Here is a 24000-nt window from a genome sequence, read left to right on the forward strand (position 1 = left end):
TGGAATAAAAGCTAAGTATATTAAACCTGGACCCACCAACAGAAAATGCTCGCCAATTACAAAAATTTTTTCGTTTAGTCTCTTTTTTTTTTTTTTAACCATATCGTATCGTCATTGTTTTTGATGGAGGGGTCAGTGTGCTGCATTGATTTCTAAAATTATTTTTCATTTTGTGACTACACATTTCTTCATCATTTCCAAATTATTACACGTTTGCATGCAATTCGTATGGGGGAAAAAGGACATTTCGTGAAGAGCAGTGGTCTTACTTGAGGAAGGAATTGCAATAATAATAATAATAATAATAATAATAATAATAATAATAATAATAATAATAATAATAATAATAATAATAGTTCCTATTTTAGACAAGTTCTGCTGAAAAGAATAGCCGCATCAGGTGAACTGATATTCTAATGTCTTTTCAGTTATTTTTATGATTCTTTTTTCTGCGGTATTATGATTAATAAAAAAGGACAACATTTCATAATTTGGTTGAAGAAAGTAATAATAACGAGATTCTGAGTTTTTGTGTATTTAGTCCATACCGAAGGTAGTAAGGAAAGTAGACGAAGATAGAAAGTGAGACATGGAAAGTAAATCCCCACTGAGTTTCCGGAAAAGGTATCGGGTAAGCGTATTCGCGTGGTCTTTTTTGACAGCAGGAGTTTACTGTAGGGCATTTCGAAGGGTGTCAACGTTTCAACTGTCTCGACAATTACGGTCAGGACAAGTGGAGTAGCTCTGATGGAAAGGTGGTTCTACAGACGGTATATAAATGGATTCAGCTGATGCAGCTATTCTTTTTAATAATAAAAAATATATATATACCTATTGTCTCTAGAATCATCTAATCCATCTAGAAAATAACCATGGGGCTGGTCGAAATGTCGTCGACAAGAAAAACACCGAAAGGAATACCTGAACTACGGACTCGAATCTCTGCCTGAAAGCTGCTGTTGAACTCTACGGGATTATCCCCCGCGTTTCACTACCTTTTTCAGTTGCGTAGTCTAAAAACTGCTGCGCACACGCTGCTTATGTATTTTTTTTCTTTTAACCAAGGTATGAATATTGGCCAATTATTGATAATATCAGCGTAGACGAGAAAACTGATAAGGGTCAATATAAAATTAACTCCAATGATGCAGCCATCCTACTGAGCAGGGCAATAATAATAATAATAATAATAATAATAATAATAATAATAATAATAATAATAATAATAATAATAATAATAATAATAATAATAATTGTAACTATTATTATTATTATTATTATTCATAAAGTGCACAAAATTTTCACTACGTAATAAGAAGACCTATAGGTGAAGACATGAAAGAACTTATAAGTAGTCTAGAGCTCATTATATATATATAGTATATATATATATATATATATATATATATATATATATATATATATATATATATATATATATATATATATATATATATATATATATATAGAGAGAGAGAGAGAGAGAGAGAGAGAGAGAGAGAGAGACAGAGAGAGAGAGAGAGAGAGAGAGGATGTTCAAAGACAAGGAGAGAGAGGAGAAAATATTGATTATTTGAAAATAGACCTAGAAAGAAAGCGCATCTGACATAACTTGAGGAAGAGTGAAGGCAGGGTGAGGAAGAGCTTCCGAATGTACCGATAGAGAAATTGGTAACATTCACGAGAGAGAGAGAGAGAGAGAGAGAGAGAGAGAGAGAGAGAGAGAGAGAGAGAGAGAGAGAGAGAGAGAGAGAGCTTAAGATCAAGGGATAAAATGAGACTATCCAGGAAACGTGCAGTAAAACGTGAATAAGGAATAGTAAAGTTAAAATTTTAAAAATAAAAAAACACGTCGAAAAAAAATCACACGCAAATGCAGTTTAAACTGTAATTCTCATTTTAACTAATTTCATGTAAGCTGAGGAAGAAGACTGAGGAAATAATCTTTAGTCAATTTATGGGATTATGAAACTACTTGAATTAAAATGAATATTATTTTAAACATACAAATATTGTAACATTTAAAGAGAATATGAACTAACGATCTCACAATCTTTCTTTTAGTTATTCACATATTTTCTTCAGTGCTTCTTCTCCTAGCGAAACCATGTTCTATCTTACCCAGATCTTGTCATTCTCCCTGAAAATAATTCCAAGGACCTTTTCACGACGGTCTTCTACATTTCAAGGTTTCTTCTGATAAGGCCTCGCTCAAAGTCCTTTTAGAGAAAGGCTCCTTTTCGTAGTTTCAGCATTTTCTTATATTTATTTTCAATATTGACGAAGGTCCCTTTCCCAGACGTTCTTGAAACAGAAGAATAAAAAGTCCCCTAGTTTAACAATGACAGTGCTTCCTCTTTTTCCAAGAATAAATTTCAAGGGAAACGGAAGTTTCTTTCTTTCATTTTTGCCTTTCCTACAGTTCTTCGACCGTCTGCCATTGGCCTGTTCCTAACGGAATAGAGCACCAATATTTGCATTTCAGTGAAGTTAATTTTGATCTGAGCATCAGCAGAAATTATTTTTCTTTCTTTAAAGTTTACTGTTTCCAAAGATTTCAAATATCATGGTTTGGGATCAATTTTCATTTGACTATGTACGCGTAATTTTACTTGTCTATATTCATATAATCAGCCTTTTCTGAATAGGTAGCTGTTATCTCTAGGATGGTAGGTCTATTAATATTGCTTTTTAAATGTAGCTTTGTCCGTTCTTTCTCTGGGGGGATACCATAATGATGTAGTCTTTGTATAAGGTAGTTTTGCGTTATTTAAGGTCAGCAAAGTAATATTGTTTCTTTTTTGGGGGGCGTGTGTGTCCAACTTGAATTTGCAGATTAAATTAACACATGCACAAACACACGAAAGAATGGGGAATACACATTTGCAATGATATTAAGGCAATAACTGTATGACCCAAATTGATGGTCCTGCAAATGGAAATTCTGATCACGCCGTAATTTCTTCAGTAATTAAAGCTGTTCCCCACGTACTACGTTCAAGCAGAACTGAATAGCATTTTGAGGTATATATGACGTATTGTTTCTTTGTTAGATTTAATTCTATAACGATTATTTTAGCGACAAGCTACTTGACAGAGAATATTGCTTTTATTCATTACTAAGAAAATTAGGACATACAGATATACATACCGGTTCTGTGAGTGAATGTAAGTTAAGCATACACAAACAAATACACACAAACATATATATATATAATATATATATATATATATATATATATATATATATATATATATATATATATATATATATATAATATATATATATATATATATATATATATATATATATATATATATATATATATATATATATATGATATTTTGTTATTTATTTCGCACATTACCTCTATAGCCTATATGCTTTCAAATACTCATCCACAAATACTCTCTTACTAGGGAGGTCACATTACCTTAGGAATAAAGGAACCTAACGGAAATTACTTTTATGATAAGTGCAGTTATCTTGATTAAAATTCGAACCCAGGCCTTTAGGAAGTTGATGATAGGTGATACACCGTAGACTCTATCCACTCAGCCATCCACGTGAATTCCACTCTGGTGAACGAATCTATTCCTGTAGAGTTTAGATTATTTATTTATAATTGGAATCAATTCATCCCCATGATAAAAGATGAGCACTGAGTTTATAACACGTTGATTTTGATTTCTGGTATTAAGTCGATATTAGTTTGTAGGATAGAGCAGAGCATAGAATGTAAGCCAAAGGCCAAGCGCCGGGACCTATGAGTTCATTCAGCGCTGAAACGGAAATTGACAGTAAGTAGTTTTGAAAGGTGTAACAGGAGGAAAACCTCGCAGTTACGCTATGAATCAATTGTTAGGAGATGGTCTAAGCGATGTCAGGCAGGGCAGCCGATCGAGACTACAGTCTACCCCAAAGCCAAATCAAAAGTCCTTCAAAAGAAGGCATCGTGCTTACCCCATACAAAAATGGGAAAAAAGCACGTTAAAAGAAGAAGAAGAAGGAGGAGGAGGTGGAAAGTAAGATGGAAGAAAGAGAACAGAGGCATATTAAAAGGAATGAAAGGGGTTCCAGCTAGGGACGCTGCAAAGAACTTGAAGTAATGCCTACAGTGCACCGCATGAGGTGAAATGACGGTACTACCTCCCTACGGGGGAAATTAGTCCTCTTTTGACCAAACGATACAAGTAAAGAAGTTCTTTAGAATTACAAAAGTCACCCAGAATGTCAAAAGTTGACCGAACCTTTTAAGAATCCAAGAAATAAGTGACACAGCTGTTGCTCATTGGACTGCTTTTTTTTGCCATACCAGCTGGTTATGGAAGTACAAGGAAAAAATATCTTTGATACAAGGCTAAAGAAGTAAGTAACAGAGAGGATAAAAGTGGAATGCAACTAGGTGAACTAATTTTCTAAATAATATGCAATAACTGAAGCGAAATGTAAATAATAAGTTTTTACAGTGGGGTCGCATGAGAGTAATTTCTTGCGATTTCGAACAATATTAAAGCTTTTGTCATTACTGTTTACTTTGTTAAGACTATCCATGTATATCTAACAATGTCTCATCTAAAATTCACTACACAGTTCCTGTAAGGGAATTATTCTGAATGGAAGCGGTTGGAAAATACTGTCTTCTTAAAAATCTGAAAGCGAGTCTCTCTCTCTCTCTCTCTCTCTCTCTCTCTCTCTCTCTCTCTCTCTCTCTCTCTCTCAAAGAAATAGTTACCCACAGAGTTTCCAAAGCCCTCCTTTAACATCGACCAATTTGGTGCCTGAATAAACTGAGCAGGAAATAATGGAAATAATAACGGTAAGTTATGAATGAAATAAATTTTTACAGAGATTCTTGCTGTGCTGATTCTCCACAGTTGCAGACGTAGGAAAGGTAAATGGTTAGGGACGCGGTGTTCAACCCAATCCAATCAACAAAATTCATAAAAAGAATTCGTAATGTCTATGGATATATTATCTTGATGTTACAGTACTTCTACGTGTATGTAAAAGGCGTTTTTTGGTCGTGATTTCTGAACAAGGTAAACTTCAAACGAGAAAAATCCTCTTAAATCTTCTTTCTTTTTGATCAAATTGATCATAAGCAGTTCCAACTTATACTATTTTCTACCGAGTATGTATTAGTCTGAATTCCGTACCCTGATATAATTGTTTTCCATAGAATTTTATACGTTGTTAGTTTTAGGTCGTTTGAATCTTTGATTCAGAAGAGAAGTTGAAAATGTCCTGTCACTTTTCGTCAAGATTATTGATTTCAAGGAAAAGTCACCAAGTTATTTTATGTAAAGTGGGAAAAATTGGCTTTCAAGAGTGTTCTTTTCAAGTATAAGAAAACAGCTGTGAAGGAGTCATTCGATTAGGATATGAATTTTGTAAATAGTCCTACTTAACAAGGTAGAAATATGAAATATTTTTTTTTTCAAGTTATTAGTAATTAATGATTTCAAATTCAAGCTTAAAATTGGCACTTAATTCTGAACTTCATTATGTCAAGTCGAGAAAGCCTCTTCCGTCTTATTCCCGTTAACAGTTTTCTCCCACCCCACTTCCATTGTTTGCCAGGCCATATATTTCGTTCTTAAGTAGTGCCCTTGTTGGATGTTGGGGTCTCATTAGAAACATAACACCATATACCCAAGATACAAGCAGACAGCTTTGATTATAATCCCATTCCAGCACAGAACACTTTTATTTCAATCATATTTCTCGTTTAATAATGTACAGGGGAAAAGTAGGAAATGTTTAAAAGCTGACGAAAGCGGAAGAATTGAGCTGACGGTAGAAAATAATACGAAGTTGGAACTGTTTATGATTAATTGGATCAAAAAGAAAGAAGATTTAAGAGGATCTCTCGTTTGAAATTTATCTTGTTCAGAAATCACGACCAAAGAACGCCTTTTACATATACGTAGAAGTACTTTGACATCAAGATAATAATTATATCCATAGACATTACGAATTCTTTTTATGAATTTTGTTGATCGCATTGGGTTGAACACCGCGTCCCTAACCATTTACCTTTCCTAAGTCTGCAACTGTGGAGAATCAACACAGCAAGTATTTCTGAACAAATTTACATCATCCATAACTTACCGTTATAATTTCCAATATTTCTTGCTCAATTTATTCAAACACTTGCTCAGTTTATTCAAACACCAACATACACAAAATTGGTCGATGTTAAAGGAGGGCTTTGGAAACTCAGTGGGTAACTATTTCTTTGAGAGAGAGAGAGAGAGAGAGAGAGAGAGAGAGAGAGAGAGAGAGAGAGAGAGAGAGAGAGAGAGACTCGCTTTCAGATTTTTAAGAAGACAGTATTTTCCAACCGCTTCCATTCAGAGTAATACCGTTACAGGAACTGTGTAGTGAATTTTAGATGCGACATTTTTAGTGAATAATATGGTTGGGATTTAAGATAATCTCTCGTGGATTCTCTCAGGCAAGGGAAAGATATTTTCTCTAATGTCTTATTATAAATCATACTGATTTATTTCTTTGATACTGGATGTTGCAATACTCTACTGGATTTTAATTTTCGTTGTCTACTTTTACTCCGAATTCCTTCCCGCAGAGTCTCCTATTAAATAATCATCGCTCGCCTATTTGCAACATTCATCTTTAGTTGTTCTTATTTAATTTCAGCCAAAAAACCGCAAACAATAATTCTTGAGTGAATGGTAGAAAATTTCAACGTGTTTTCCATACTGTTTATTTGTATTTCTTTGCCTTGAAATTTTCAAACGACTGTTTGAATCACTTAAAATTCCTAAACAAATTATTTCATTCCCATCTGTGTGCTTGGTAAAGACTTTCATGACAAATAATTATAGGGAAACTGTTTTTATTATTATAAAATTAAATATTTATAGATCTAATTGATTTTCTCCGATACAATAGGTACTCCTTTTCATATTTTCTAATTTTGCGCTAAAATTATCTGGTTTTGCAATAATATAATACTCGTATAAATGAAAAGTATTTCAAGTGGACTTAGTCGAAAGATGCATAAGAGGACATTTTTATCTTAGCAACAATATAGAATTATATTTCGGCCAATTAAAAGTGAAAAGATAAGAGGTTGAATACTTAAAAAATTATTTTCTCTTTACCTCTTAACAGATGTAAGAAGTTAATAAACAATACTTTAAGCTTACAGACAGTCTCAAGAAGCGAAAAAATCGAAACATCCTCAAGAGCAACTTTTATATGAGTTTATTGACTATCTTTTTTTTATTTCATTACAAATCAAGTTTAATTCTTACATTAATTTGAAACGAAAGCTGTGTCAAACAGTCTTAAAGAAAAGCGTTCGAGAAAACCATGAAAAACATGAAAAACAACTAAGTTCGCAAAAATATTGACCGTTTTATTTTCTGGTCGTTTGAAGAGCATTCTGTGGATACGAAAGGACAACTGGAAAGGCATAATAAAAATCAGGGTACAGCAAATAATTCTCGCTCGACTCTTGAAGAACGTAATGCTTTCTGAAACTGGCCTAACCAAGTTATCTTGCATGAAGGTTTAGAATTTACCAATAATGTGTATCAAGAATAGAAATAGCAAGAGATGTCAACTTAAATTTATGAAGATACGAAGGAGCGTAGAACTAAAGATTTCAAAATTAAGCATAGTTTAATAATGAGTGAGCTGCACCACAACATCCGTACAAACAACCGCAAAACGTAAAATAGTGTAAACAACCGAAGAAAGGATTAATGTAGCCTAGACAGTTTTCAATATCCCGTACGAAAACAGGGCCCAGTGGGCCAGAGTCGTTGATGACCCCCTCTCCCCCCTCTCTCTCTCTCTCTCTCTCTCTCTCTCTCTCTCTCTCTCTCTCTCTCTCTCCCAAAATATCAAGTCTTTCTCTCTCCCTTCCTTAACTCTCCAAAATGTTAACGGTCTTTCTCTCTCCCTCCAAAAGTTTTTTTTATGGTAAGTTAAGAAAAAAATAAACGACAGCGAAAATAAAAAAGAAATTAATTGAAATTTTTATGCACAATAAAAAAACGTAAACAGGTTTAAAAATACGTGAATGCACAGTAAGGTCACAGTATAAGGCTTTGGCATACGAGAATGGAATTCATATGATTAAATGAGAATTCACTGAACGCGCAGCAAAACCTTCATAAATATTTGCTGGGGTATGCTTCGTTAGCATAGGGATGAATAATAGGCATTACTTTTAAAGATATGGTCATTATAAATGTCTCTACAATAATGTAGATTATATGAAATGCCACTGAAAAAGTCAGCGTCGTCAAGCATACAAGAAAATAACATAGTAATCTCAAGTAAACTTTCAGACAGGCCTTAGGGTACCATAAATTTCAAATAATGTCAATTTACGCTTAGACTAACGACCTGGCCTTTGGATCATGATCATGTCAGTAAGTGAAGAATGAATTCAGACTCAGTTTCCAACACATCATCATTAACTTGTTTCCTCTTTGTAATAAGCCATGTTACTTTGTTATTTTTCTTGTTCATTTTCTTAATCTTGCAGTGACATCATGCTGACAGATAGTGCTGGGATGTCAGAAAATTCCATGTAAGAACGCAAATTAAATCTAAATGAGTACAACAACTTTGGTTAATGGATATTCTACAGTCATGAGAATGCAAAGTCTCCTAGATATATTGTGCTAAACATGTAATGATGACCTTGATTGTAAAATACAGGTCAAGCGTAACTATATACTTTTGACAGAGCCTTTCTGGTCTTGGAGTATTTGCTATAGCATCGTTTAAACCGAAATAAAGTAACAAATTATAAAAAATGTACTTCAATAACTATGCCAAAGATTAATTATTGAAAATGGGACACTGCCAAAAATTCTGAGTATTATACAATGTTTTAGTTTGAAGACGGAATATTTTTCGACAATAATGTTATATGCTACTGAATATTATGTTATATCTTGAAGGCAAAATTTCAAGGATAAAATACGTTGATTAAAAACACATACAAATAGAACTGCAATAACAATAGCGCGTGTTTGAGCTGAAACAATCAATAGAGAAATGGTTGGTACTTTCACAAAAATGTTCATTTTTCTGCTTTTTGCCCAGCCGAATTGCATTCATTTTGCTGAAGGGGTCAAAGTGGTAAATCGACTTTTAAATCCATTTTTCAGTTTGTGATTAAACATTTTATCACCTCCAAATGACAAAACTTTTGCACGTAAGTCGTGTGGGGAAAAAGGACATTTGGCAAAATAACAGATGCGTTGTCTTGAAAAATAGGCCAAACTCGTAAAGGTTAAATATTGAGGTCAATAAGGGGTCCCTACTTTTCCACAGTGATGAAGACCTACTGTAAAAAAGGAGGAATAAGAAATGATTAGAAATTTGTCTGTTATCTGCATCACTTACTGTAAGAAGAATCAGTCTGAGAGTCTGAGGGGAAGAATCAGTCTGAGAGTCTGAGGGAAAGAGAATTTAATACCATTATATAAAAAAGATTATTATGGAGACAAGCAGCAAAACCTGGAGGAAAAAGAATTTGTAAACAAGGCATTAAAAATAAAGTAGTGCTACCCTGTAGATAACGCCATTTGAGACGAAAAATCAAAATCCAGGTGAAGGCTGGTTCATGGACGGTTGTTTACGTGCTTATCTGGATGGCACAGAGTAATTATATCCAACTAAGAAATCTGGTTCAGCGTTTGACAGATGTGGTAAAAGTGGGTCATGCTCAGCCAGCTGTTGCCTTGTTTTTATAAAGCCAATATCATGTGAAGGTTCTGACTCAACTCCTGCAGGCAAAACATCTCAGTGCCTTTTTTTTTTTTACAATGATTTGATTTCCTGAGCGGATAGTTGTATTTATTGAATTTCTTAACTTATATTCAGCCAAATTTAGTGCTAGTGCACGGTACAAATTATAATGGTGAATCCTAACATAATTTGAAATGTTATGGTTAGTATTGGATTCTTTAGAATTTCTTATACAAAAGCTAGCTTTTATATACTCTTTCATAATTCCGATTATTTTCCGTATTCAGCCTTTCCATCCACACAGATTATTAGATTTGCAGTTAATTATGAAATTCTTGTTCTTTTTGAGAGGTTCAATTGTACACAGTTTTCTAGATTTTTTCTCTCTGCGACCAAAGGATCCATCGAGTTAAGTAATTGAATTTTTCTAACCCTATAAGTTTCAAACTGGGTGAAAATGCCATTTTGTCGAGCAGACTCACTTGAGCCTCACTTCCTGATCTAATTGTCCTGTTTTGTTGATTTTTTCCCCTTATTTGTTTTATACAGTGATATTTCTGTATTTCTTTTTCCTTAGTTAAACTGCCTTCCCTATTGGAGCCCTATTCTGTCCTTATTACTGACGTTGTCGTTACCTCCATGAAGTAAGAGAGGGAGGGAAAACAAGGTTCACGTTAAAATGCACCTTTGGGCTGGAGAGACCACATGTACATGTCGGTTTTCCACAGACATAGACAAACGGCGGAATAACACAACTTGGAACTAAAATGAATTGAACGGAAGAGCAGCGAGTAAACAAAAGGGAATTAATGATAACGCACTAATTAAAGAATTCAGCAGAAACCGGGCAATTGTTAGCTAGTTGCACAAACGTGAAATAAAGACGCTAATGAAAATAACAGCCCAAGCTGGTGAAGGGAAAGGGGCAAAAAGGTCAAATATAGATGCTTCTGTGGCGAAAAACTACTGGTGACGCGCGCTCGCGCTGTCTATAGAAAGAGAGGGAGACAGAGGCTGGAGTAGACAGCGGTCCCGCTCAATGTGTTTCAGTTAGCGCTCACTGGTTGGTGAAGTCGGACTGCTCCGTGAGCGAAGGGTGGAATTCTCTCGCGTTAGACGCTTGCTCGATTAATTTTATCGCGGAAGTTTTATTTCATCTTCTTAAAAGTTTCAGCGGAAAGACAGGACTTTGGATACTCAGCGCTTGAAATTTCTGTCATTTTTCTTAATCCACCAAACTCCTTCATTCGAACTGGGAGTTGAATATAAGAAACATACATTCCATATACCATACCTCGACAACTAAATATTAATGGTAATTAGTGGATTATAGTTAAAACTGCAAACTGATAAACAAGTATCACCATTAAAATACACCGATGGTAACTGAAAACCTACATCTTTTATAAAACTCCTAAGTTCCCGATTATAAAGAAACTTGATTTAAAGAACTTAGTGATTTTTAGTCACAGAGAAAATCTCAGTTAATTCACCATATAACTTCTTACACGTAAGTAAACACAGGAAACACTTTAAAAATAAATAAAGAAGATTAGTCTCTTTTCAATTATCAGTAAAGCTGATATAATATAATTTTCATGGATAAAAATTTAAAGAATTATTCTAATAATATTTAATTCAATATATGCACATTAGTTACCCTTCATGAGAACATACAGTACAATGAATTTCACAATTTTCTTCAAATGACATACACCTTATGTCACTTGCATATTTGTATATAAAAATACATTTTGTGCTTAAATAACAGTATTATTTTCAAGTAAACTATTTTTTAAATGAATATTTTTTAATAAAAGCCTCGCTAATGATTGAAGAGAAAACAAAATGGGAGCAGAAGTGATTGCCACAATACCAACTTCACCATTATAGATTCTATGGATTCATAACTGACAGAAAAATCATTTATGAAATAGCTTGCTCATGGTAATTAAGAGATTACTTACCGTTAAATGGAACAAAGTAATTAACAGAGGAAAAATATAAAGAGGTTACTGGTAAAATATTGAATAATGAACAACAAATAGGAAATAATGAACATAAGCAAACATACCTTTAAAGGTAAGAAAACGGCCACACACACAGTTGTATATCTTATATACACAAGAAACTGTGTTACTAAGTTTACACATGGCATTAACCACAATTAAACTACTGACATCGAATTCGCTTTACTTTGGAATCACTTACACCCAAAGTCATTATACAGTGTACATGCATCTAGCCTGACCAGGGTTCGAACCTATACCTTTTTAGTTTTATATGCGGGTGATAGTGAATTTATCCAAGCATACAGCAGACAACTGCAGGTTCTGTACCTAGAACTGAGATCTCCTAGCCCAGTGGTTCTCAACCAGGGGGGAATTCCCCCTAGGGGAGAATTTCAGAGTCTCATAGGGGGAATTGCGACCACAGACTGGCAGGCTCAAACTGGCTCTAGGGCCACACAAGATGCAGTGTGCATCGGTCCGCACTACTGAGAGGTCAGGCTGGGCTTTATCTCTGCTAGCCAGTGTGTTTGTGTTAGTATTTTGTTGCATATTATTTGGAATGCACCTTTTGAGGCAGACAATTTTGGAAAGGGTGGGGGATGACATTCTGACATATGGTGAAAGGGTGCATGGGCCAAAAAAGGTAGAGAACCACTGTTAACAGCCCCATGATGATCGCTGAGTGCTAGGGTAGCCTACTGATTCCGAATCTAAAGTACAGCGTTGAAATTAACTTATATATTTCATGATAGTTAATTCACTGTCACTCTCGCACCAACCCAAAAAGACAAAGGCTCCAATCCAAGTCAAGATGTACTTAAAAACTTACTTCCCTTTAAACATAAGTTATTCCGAAGGTAATGTGCATTCGATGTTAGTGGGTTCTCTGTGGCTTAATCTTTGAAAGTTAGAGTATCATATGTAACACTGAAAGACATTTTATCATTATATATATATATATATATATATATATATATATATATATATATATATATATATATATATATATATATATATATATATATATATATAAGCAAATACCACAGGAAAATGATGGGCAGAAGTTCAGTACCAAGCACTTTCATGTGTCTATTCAAGCATCTTCGGGGCACACGTGAAAGCGCTTGGTACTGAACTTCTGCCTGTCATTTTCCTGTGTTATTTGCTTACACACTGTAGTCACGCGCATCTACCGTGATTTTTAAGCATGTATATATGTATATATACATGCATACATATATATATATATATATATATATATATATATATATATATATATATATATACAATGGCATTTTAGTCTAGCTTAGTTTTTTAGCATCCCTCTCTGTATTACCTCCAAATACTCATTCCAAACAATATGGGACTTATTGATCGTGTACTGGTTGTTGCTCGTGTCACCTATGATCATGTGGCATCTACGTTGATATTAAAGGGCCCGTCCATCCCTGACTTACCCTAACCTAACCTCATTTATATTTGCCAATATCTATCTCAAAGTAACACTAATTACTGAAGAAACCATAGTTATCACGCTGAGAAATGTTCTATGAGGATCACCTACCCACAGAGAGAAATTTTTGAACCGGAATACAAAATTATATTTTTCTATAAACACTCAGTTTTGTTGATTCTAAGTGTTGAGGAATCCTTCGGCACTTTTTAGATTCTTCTAGAATCACCATAGGTTCCAATGTTCTCAAATATTAAATATAGGAGAGAGAGAGAGAGAGAGAGAGAGAGAGAGAGAGAGTTGTGCCATACGCTGTTTCTGTATTGATAAGGGTGGAAGCTGATGTACAGTGTTATCAAATGAAAAACTTGAAGAATTTTGCTGAGAATTACAAGTATCTGGGAGTGTAAAAATTTAGCAGCACATCCAAGATGGTTAGATATTTTGTGTAGGTAAGGAAAGTGTGCCACAGCAGTTACTCATTATTGGAAATATATTGAGAGAAATTCATTTATGATAATCGATTAAAAAGGCAAGTCTGATCAGAGGGGAGGAGATTACTACTAATTAAATTCAGTATTCTACTAATGTAGTATAGTTGAGGTAAATAAGAACAATTTCTTTAGTACTATGGAATTGGTGTATTGTTTCACTGAGCACACTTCCAATTACATTAAAGCTTCCGTCGTCACTGAATTATGTTTACTTTTTGCCGTCTATAAACTGATTCTCATAAGAATTTCTAGCCAATTTAAAATCCTAATCTGTTGCGAATGGGATCTCAATTTAATTGGCCAGAAGGAGGCAGTAAAAGATTAGAGAGGATGATCATTAATTCTGAGCTGTTGCTTTAATTGCATCAGTGGAATAACTTTTTCAACCATTAGTGCTCATTTGTGTGTGAGTGTCTGAATCTTGTTCAGACTTCATTATTCACTACCAATCAGTCATTAGTTTCTGTAATTCTCTTAAAGGGACTGGAGGACTGTTAAGGTAAATGTAACAAATCTTTAAAATTTCGACTTACACGCGATTTTGAAAGTTTTCAGTGAAACATGATGTAGTTTTTTTTAATCTACTTTCATAAGACTGTTTGCATCTTTAGCTTATTCATGTGTAAGACAAATTAGAAATTTTAATTAAAAAGGATCCTTTTTGTTACTGATAATGAACGTAAGCCTGAAAGCTTAATTTAATTTTCTTACAGGAAACTGTAAAAATGCGATAACTTTAGATATTTAGCACTACTACACTTGAAACCTGCTAAACAGTTACAGTATAACCCTGACTTTAAAAAGTGCTAATGGGAAAATACTGTCTGCCTAGAAGTCTAATAGCGTGGTCCTCTCTCTCTCTCTCTCTCTCTCTCTCTCTCTCTCTCTCTCTCTCTCTCTCTCAAGAACAGCACTTTTGCCAGTGATCTCACAAAGCTATGGTCTATCGGTGACCGTTATTATACTGAGTATATATATATATATATATATATATATATATATATATATATATATATATATATATATATATATATATGTATGTATATATATACATACATACATATATACATGTATATATATATACATACATATATACATGTATGTATATATGTGTATATATATATATATATATATATATATATATATATATATATATATATATATATATATATATATATATATATATATATATGCTTTTAATCCATTGAACGACAAATAAACAAGGTGAAATACAAACTTTCCAACAGAAGCAAATTGTTTTACCATCAACTTGCCTTTTATGCTTCTATCTTGGCTGTGTTGAAACTCCACAGGCGCAGCCGTCGGCAAGTAAAGTGTCTAGGGACGCTTTGTTCATCCAGTGCCCAAACAACAAACATCTTTAAAGTTGTAATATTTCTTATATTTTGATCATATGTCAAAGCAAATTTTACGAATAAAAAACTGTGCTTTTGTCGCGTTTTCTGACCAATATAAAACTCAAACGAGCAAACATTTTGGGTTATCTTTCTTTAATGTATAAATATGAATTATTTTCTACGGAGAATATCTTCCTTAGAATTTACCATCTTTATATAAATATATATATATATAACGTTTTTCCTAGAATAATGCGCTTTTTGGTTTTATGACATTTGAATGTGTGTAGAAGTTGAAGACTTGAAATCTTTTTGACCCTCTTCCCCATGTTTTTTTCATGTTAAGGAATAATCCAGAAGATTTTTATGAGAAGTGGAAAAAGATTGGTCTATCTAAGAGACTTGTATTTTTTGTTGAAACATTAAAACCAAGATAAAAAAATAGCTCTGAATCACTCAATCGAGTATAACAGGAATTTGGTGAAAAACTCGACGTAACAAAGATATTTTGTAGTTATTTAGTAGTTAAAACGAATAAAATATTTTGCATTCAAGCTGCAAATGCACACTCAGCTCCGAACTTCATTATGCCAAGGCGAGAAAGCCTCGTCCGTCTTATTCCAATTAACAGTTTTCTCACACTCTCAGCTCCATTGTTTGCTAGGCCATATATTTCGCTCTTAAGTAGTTCCCTTGTTGGCTGTCAGAGTTTCATTAGAGACATAACAACCCCATATATGACTATTCTCGAGCACACAAAAACTCTTAATCATAATTGCCACTTGTTTCTGTAAATTTAGGATCGGAAATGTTTAAGAGCATACGGAAAGGGTAGAAATGGACTGACTAATCTTAATCATTATATAGAAGATTTTAAGGTAATCATAATGCAAGGACATTTTCTGAAACGTCTTGGAATACTTATTTATGATATACCGGATGGAGTTACACCAATGCCTACTTTAGTTTTTTTTTTTACCTTAGTTCGTCATGCTCACACATTGCGATTTTTATAATTAACTAATCATTAAGCAATTGGCTCACTGGCGGGAATGGACTTTTTTTTATTTTTGGCAGCAATACAGGTTTACTTTGATTAAGTAAAAGTTAAAGGCAGATCATTCACTATCTATCTCTTAACTGATAAGGGTATTTAACCAAGACCAACAGTATTTTAGATTTGCACACCAATTTTAAATGTCAAAACCTGTTTGTACATCTACAGCAACGTAGATATTTACGGAATAAAAACTTCGACAAAAATGTTAATGAAATAAATTTGATTAAGTGGCTTTCACGTACGAGTTCTTTAATATAATTTACATGATTAACTAAATTATGAGAGCTGTCATTGGAACTATACAGTAAAATTATTGCTAAAACAAGATGAGGAATTTTCTTGGTTATAGTATAAAAGTAATTACACTTTGAAAATGTGGCTTGTAAGAACATATTACCATGTTCACAAAAGAGATGTAAGAAGTAGTTGAGGCACATGTCTTCCGTAATTATTGTACTTCATATAAACCTCATGGAAAGACAGACATGATCAAATGTTTTGAATGCGTATGGAAAAGAATATATCTTCGTCAATGCGTTACAGGTTATTAACTCATCTGAACTGTAGACAAACATGCTTCTGAAGATACTTACATAACTGGGGAACTTACTAGACGTACAGATATGTGAAGAGTTACAAACGCCTGTTTAGATTCGGGTTCTGGCATGCTTGTTTAGCCATCAATCAAGTTGTACATGATGTTTCAGGTCAGATGTATCACATAAATAATCACAGCACACATTTTTCAGACACAAGGCAACTGGATGAATGCAAGGCTATCTTTTTTTTTTTTTGTAAAATATATAAAACTCGTGAATATTTTGTGCTGACTTGAGAGTACTTTTATAGAGATTTTTCTACGAGATAATTTTATGGTTTGAGTTATCAAAAATTTTAGTTACATTTTTCAAAATTTGTTTCCTTTAATTTGTATATTACAGTACTATGAGAGGTATACACAATCATACGACAAACTGACGAAATAAAAGAATATACGAAGTATTTGTTAGGAGCAGATATGCGCAGTTGAATACTGTTAAATACTTATAAACATCTTATTCCAATTTGTCAATGAAATAAAGAAAAGAACAGGGTAAAACCAATTGGGATATCGTTACGATATAACACCTGTTCTTTAACACAGGATTGTGAATGTTTGGCGCTTTTCACACACACACACACACACACACACACACACATATAATATAATATATATATATATATATATATATATATATATATATATATACAGTATATATAAGCATCCATCAAATATATATATATATATATATATATATATATATATATATATATATCAAATATTATATATATGTATATATATATATATATATATATATATATATATATATATATATATATATATATATATATATATATATATATATATATATATATATATTTGATGGATGTTTTTGTACGTTAGCGTAGTCCTAAGCGGCAAAACAAAAAACAGACTAACAAAGCTTGTTGCAACGATAATGAGGCTGCTCATTCCTTTTATACTTAGCAAACACAAACTAAAACAACGCACGAAGCAAAATATTTTAATATTCTCGAAAAAAAGTTTCTCTTCACTGAATAGACAAAACCTGTATATGTATTTTAATACCCGTTTTCTTTATCTTGTCATTTCCTAAAGAGGAGAAAAACTCATTATGCACCCAAATGCCCTTGAGCGATAGTGACGAGTGGAAAGTTTACAATTTCAATGACAAAGTAGAAACTTTGTTAATTTGGAACTCTTAGAGAGAAGAGGCGTACTGAAGGCATGGATTTAAAATTTGGGATATCGCACTTTTTCTCTTTTCCTTTTACCTCTCTTTAATAGATGGTAGGTATGGAAAATGTAATGTAATTATGATAACATAAGGAGATAAATAGCGATGGAAGATGCAGCCGTTCACTAAATTCGTCGATTTTATGGTATGGACAGTTTAAAAGAGCCAGGAGAAAATGTGTGTGTGTGAGAGAGAGAGAGAGAGAGAGAGAGAGAGAGAGAGAGAGAGAGAGAGAGAGAGAGAGAGAGAGAGAGAAACTAAAATCATACTCCTTTTTGGAAGAATAAATTTATAATGAAAACCGCTGCATGTTACCTATATTTATCATGTTATCTTAATTATAAGGGTTATTCTATACAATATCCTAAGATCAACGAGAACTTTGTACCAAACGGATAAATGAATTCAAGAAAGTAACGACAAAAGCTGCCTCGGTGACAGTGAAGAATGGATACCTGAAGACAGATGATGTGACACATTGTTTTTCTCTTTCATTAGGAAAGTCAAGAATTTTATACCTTCTGTCTCATCTTTAGCGCTCTGTGGTCTTTATTGCTTCAAAATAAAAGTAAGACTTACACCGACCATTATGTTTTCAACACCTTCTGTATGAGTCGGTCAAGAATTATGTCTAATCATATTCAGACTCTTAAAAATGTATGCATCAGCGGGAAAAAACTGATATTTTTATAATCAATTAAATAAAAATTGCGATTTAATTTGCAAAATTATAACCAATTCACTTAACCCTATCCATGAGTATGAAATTAAAAGGTTAGAGTCTAATGGAAGTTTTCGAGTTCATGATCTTGTGCCATATTCTACCTATAGTTAATGAGCACAGGCTTTTATAACATGAAATGTGAGCAATGTATGCAAAGATATTCTCTATCACTTAGAGCTGAAAATCGTAGTCAAATAATTTTGTAATTATTCCACCTAAAAGGACAAGACATAGACACACAAAAAAACACACACATATATATATATATACATAAATTATATATATATATATATATATATATATATATATATATATATATATATATATATATATATATATATATATATATATATATATATTATATCGTCTGTGTGCCTGCGCCAATGCTTTGGTACTAATGTATTTTCTTAACCAGAAGAGTGTTTGGTGAAGGCTCTGTAAGAATGGATAGACATGAAAGTAACTGGATTAATATAAAATTGGGTATGAACCAAGGGTATGTTATATATAAGTGGCTGCTAAATTACTGTATAGATGGAACCATGAGAGAAGTTCAAATTAGAACAAGAACCGTAAGCGAACTGCAAGTTGTGAAATAAGAGATTGGATAGTAAATGGAGAGTGGAGTGGCTAATATTAGAAATTTGCAGCTGATACAGAGCTGATTGGTTATTTTGAAGAAAAGCTAAAAAGACCGCTGGAAAAAGAATTTGTAAAAGAAGGCAGTAGAAAGTAAACGTATCTCCATTCAGATATTAAGGTTAATCAGAAAGCAAGAAGATAACTGTTAGCGCGGAAAGTAAAAATACGCAAATAGGTGATATATATTTGTGCTAATGTAAATGAAGTGAAATAGCTACTTTCTGCTAGTGTGCCTGCACTGATCTAAATACTGAAATATGTAGTAGATAGCCATTCAACTGACGTGGTTCACAGCTGGAGATAATGGAGAAGTTTAAGGAATTAGCAACTTTATTTTAATGCACTGGACAAGAATAGGAAAGGTAATGCTCCCTGGAGTCACGCCTGTCTAAAGAACCAGGGGAAAGATGATAATTAAAAAGTTTCAGTAACTTTCTAATTATCAGCTTCCCCCCGGATCTTTGGACAGGCGATGCTCCAGGCAGATTTATATACATAAATATATATATATATATATATATATATATATATATATATATATATATATATATGTATGTATGTATGTATGTATATGTAAGTATACATATATATATTATATAATATATATATATATATATATATATATATATATATATATATATATATATATATATATATATATATATATATATATATATATATATATATATATATATATATATATATATATATATATATATATATATATATATATATATATATATATATATATGTATATATATATATATATATATATAAATATATATATATATATATATATATATATATATATATAACGTGCATTATAGAACACAAAACATACACTGTTATTCAGCATCTCTAACTTCAAAACACTGACAGAAATAAATCATATCCAAATATGACTGAATCGAAATAAAACCATAATAACAGTTGTAACAACCCTCAGAAAAAAATGACATCTCTAGCAACTACAATTTTCACAGGTAGTCGCTACAAACACATTCTTATACAAACACTGAAAAAAAAGGAGCCACCAAAAGCTGATGAATATTACCATCGGTCACATTATTCATTAACATGTTCATAATATAAGAATAAATATGAAAGACGATAACAATCATACAAGTGGAAACATCAGAAAGAGGTCAATACGACCGCCAAGGCGCCTAGTAATTTAAAAATAGAATAAGGTAAATTTTTTTAGGAAAAACGGAGCTGGGATATTAATCTATATATATATATATATATATATATATATATATATATATATATATATATACATGTAGATATATTTATATGTATATAATATTTATATGTATATAATACATATATACATACACACACATATATATATATATATATATATATATATATATATATATATATATATATATATATATATATAACTACAAATGGCAGTGAGAAGCAAAATATGAAATTCAAGCCTCACTAATTAATGACGCCATTAAATATACAACAATATCGAAGGGAACACAAATAAACAACCAGCCGTCATTAGAAGGCAACAAAAACACTGATATTACTAACATTGAAAAAAAAAAAGTTACAAAAACGTACCAAACCGAAACAGATACATCACAAGTTACCACAAACAACAGAAAGAAAGTTATAACATCTGGAAAAAGAAGACAGCCACAAACTCTTGTAAGGATCACATTGCAAGGCCCTCTAAGTTTGCCTTTGGAGGCTGGGTGTTCTCTTAAGGATTCGCATTTGCTTCTTTGAGACAAGCATTCACATTTAAGCGGAATTTATCCGTCTCTGAATGGAATGTTATTCATGTATTCGTGGAAGCTTGTGCCTCAATATTCTTTTTGATAGGATGAATCGAAAGCTTTCTGCCTAAGAAATTGCTCAAGTCGTTCCTCTAAATTACCATTAACTTTGCCCCCCGTGGTGAAAGACCCCACCTTTTGATCATTCTGCAAACATAATTTTGGGCATTGATCTCGACATCGTTTCACTCATCAAATTACTTATACTCTGTGAAAGTTTCTGCCTTGAGGGTTACTGACTTCCTGTGTATTTCTGGATTCATATGTTAGTTTAATTTGTTCCAATTAGAAAACAATTAAAGATATAGAAATAAAACCAAAACCGTTCCAAAACTAAATTGAAAACTGTAAAATATTATGACACGCACACATAAATAATTAAAGAAGCACAGAACCGTTTAGTTATAAATAAAACCTATTAAATAAAACCACGAAAAATTAACAATGAGCTCAAATTCAATAGCAGTAAGCAATATTAAGGATCTCAGCAATGGTCAATTTAGCATTAATCTACAGACAGTTACGAAAGATGAATACTCAAAAGACGTCTACAACAGCAACAAAATAAATAAGCACACACACTCAAAGATGATAAGGTTACATCAAACTTTCATGCAGTTGTAAGAGGAAAGAATATTACTTTAACTTTCATCTTTTAAAAGTAACTAACTCTCTCTCTCTCTCTCTCTCTTCAAAATACAAATAGACAGCTGGTTTAGCATGGACTTCACATCCCTGTGAGCTAGGGATGGGGTTGGGTGGACCATAGGATCTCCCTGCCGAGTCATCAGCAGCCAGTGTTTGTTTTCCCTGGTTCTAGCCTGGGTGTAGAGGGAGCTTGGGCACTGATCATACGTGCTTATGCTCGACTCTAGAACACTGCGTGCTGGTGCCATGGTGTCTCCCTTGCCTTTGAAGGCCTTCGCTGCACAAGACCGTCAGTAACACAAGGGCATCACCAAGAAAACTCGACTAAAAGAAAACCCGTTAAGGAGTGCCATAACAGATACTAAAATCACCATAATAATTTTAACGACAGAACAAAAGTTCTTTCACAAATGTAATTAACTAAGGATAACAGAAAAGTAAATCACAAAAAAACTTACGGCCAACCACAAACCACCTAAATACAAAGTTATAACGGGATGAAAAAAATTGCCAAAAAGCAAAAAACAAAAGAAGCACAGCCAATAATAGTTACCGAGGAACAACAACCGAGCAAGATGAATTCAAAGGGACAATATTAGCAATAACAAGAAGTTTAAACAAACAATTAAAAAATATAAACTTCAAAAAATCACAACATGACACTAGTACAAACACATTAACGACAAAAATATTGAACAAATACAAGTTCAGCTTCCCGATTTGTCAATCATTGATTGAATGATCAATCAATTAATCGAGAGAGAGAGAGAGAGAGAGAGAGAGAGAGAGAGAGAGAGAGAGAGAGAGAGAGAGAGAGAGCCTTTTAGCCAGGTTCTACGGGTAAAATTTAAATTCGTAGCCGAATGCTTATCGAGTTGTGATCAAAGAATAAGTTGGTAAATAAAGGGATATGGAGAGAGTTCGTCCTCATTTACTGTGACTACAAGATACCCATTTCTTTAATTTTTAGGCGTCTTTCCTTAAGCTCCCACATGTCTGTTGACTTAACCAGTGAACTAGGTACCTGACTGCCTGTCTACTTTTAGATGCTGGTGCTCGGAAAACGTAAAGAAAGGAAATAACAGACATAAATGCTCAGCGGTCCAAGAAACTGAAAATCAACATATTATAAATATAAAATACTGTGACCTCGAGAAGAGGTCATCTTCAGCAACCCGTAGGTAAAACCATTCATTGGATATTCAGTTTCTTTCTCTCGATTTTTTCAGAGGCCTATTGTGTAAGAAGACCCAGAAAAAATGTTTAATGTTTCTTATGAAGGTTCTTGAGCAATCTTTCTTGGCTTTCTGACCATTGTTACCACACTGCCTCGGGGCACGCTCCTTCAAGAGGAGGCTGGCTCATGCAGCACACAAAAGCAAGTTATCAGGATTTTTTCCAACTGTTCAATTCTGTGATTTGTTTGGAACATATATAGTGAACAAGCGTGTTGTGTCTTCGTTCAAATAAAACTGTAATTTATACTTATCACTTGAACTTACTAATTCAGCGACACAGGCAGATTGAGAGAGAGAGAGAGAGAGAGAGAGAGAGAGAGAGAGAGAGAGAGAGAGAGAGAGAGAGAGAGAGAGTTCTATTCATTTGTTTTACGAGTGTTAAAGGAGGTGTCTTCAATACCGCCCTCCTACCCCCAAGGCATCCCTGCAATTGTACGAGGAAAGAATGTCCCTTTAACTTTCATCTCTTAAATGTAACGATTCGACGTGAAAGTAAAAGGAAAAACCACTTGTAACTTTCTCTTGGAAAGGCATTTGAGTTCGACTTAATCTTCTCTCTCTCTCTCTCTCTCTCTCTCTCTCTCTCTCTCTCTCTCTCTCTCTCTATATATATATATATATATATATATATATATATATATATATATATATATATATATATATATATATTTATATCCTGTTTCTAAGGAACAATCAGATTACCTTTGGATTTGAAATTACCATGGCGACTGTTAATCTGAGGCAAGACTCAAAATTCCAATGAAACAACCAGTTAAAGAAACGCCAAACCAATAGAAAAATGCATAAAATGTTACATTTGCTTCAGAAATTATGCTGTAGAAGAGCTGAATCAATGTATGTTATCTTTAGAAATATGCAAAAACAGACACACCCCTATATTGTGTGTGTATATATATATATATATATATATATATATATATATATATATATATATATATATATATATATATATATATATATATATATATATATTACACACACTAGCTGACCAACCCGGCGCTGCCAGGGAAAAC

The 24000-nt window shown here is 33.0% G+C and overlaps 2 protein-coding genes across 4 annotated transcripts in view; one reads left to right on the forward strand and one right to left on the reverse strand.

Annotated features, from left to right (window-relative positions):
• The window catches only part of LOC136845768 (uncharacterized), a 489838-nt gene that overhangs the window by 188910 nt on the left and 276928 nt on the right, over positions 1-24000 (reverse strand). The gene's annotated exons all lie outside the window — the stretch shown is intronic.
• Positions 1-24000, forward strand: part of LOC136845764 (uncharacterized) — a 155689-nt gene that overhangs the window by 12740 nt on the left and 118949 nt on the right. Inside the window, exon 1 of one of the 3 annotated variants that reach the window (XM_067116011.1) lies at positions 10810-11252. The exons of 1 other annotated variant lie outside the window; for it this stretch is intronic. The gene's annotated coding sequence lies outside the window, so the exon portion shown is untranslated. Of the gene's footprint in view, positions 1-10809; positions 11253-11464; positions 11825-24000 lie in introns of those variants that run through there. One more of the 3 variants, XM_067116013.1, reaches the window with a different exon arrangement.

This window comes from Macrobrachium rosenbergii, chromosome 14, assembly GCF_040412425.1.
Source record: "Macrobrachium rosenbergii isolate ZJJX-2024 chromosome 14, ASM4041242v1, whole genome shotgun sequence".
NCBI classification, from domain to species: Eukaryota; Metazoa; Arthropoda; class Malacostraca; order Decapoda; family Palaemonidae; genus Macrobrachium; species Macrobrachium rosenbergii.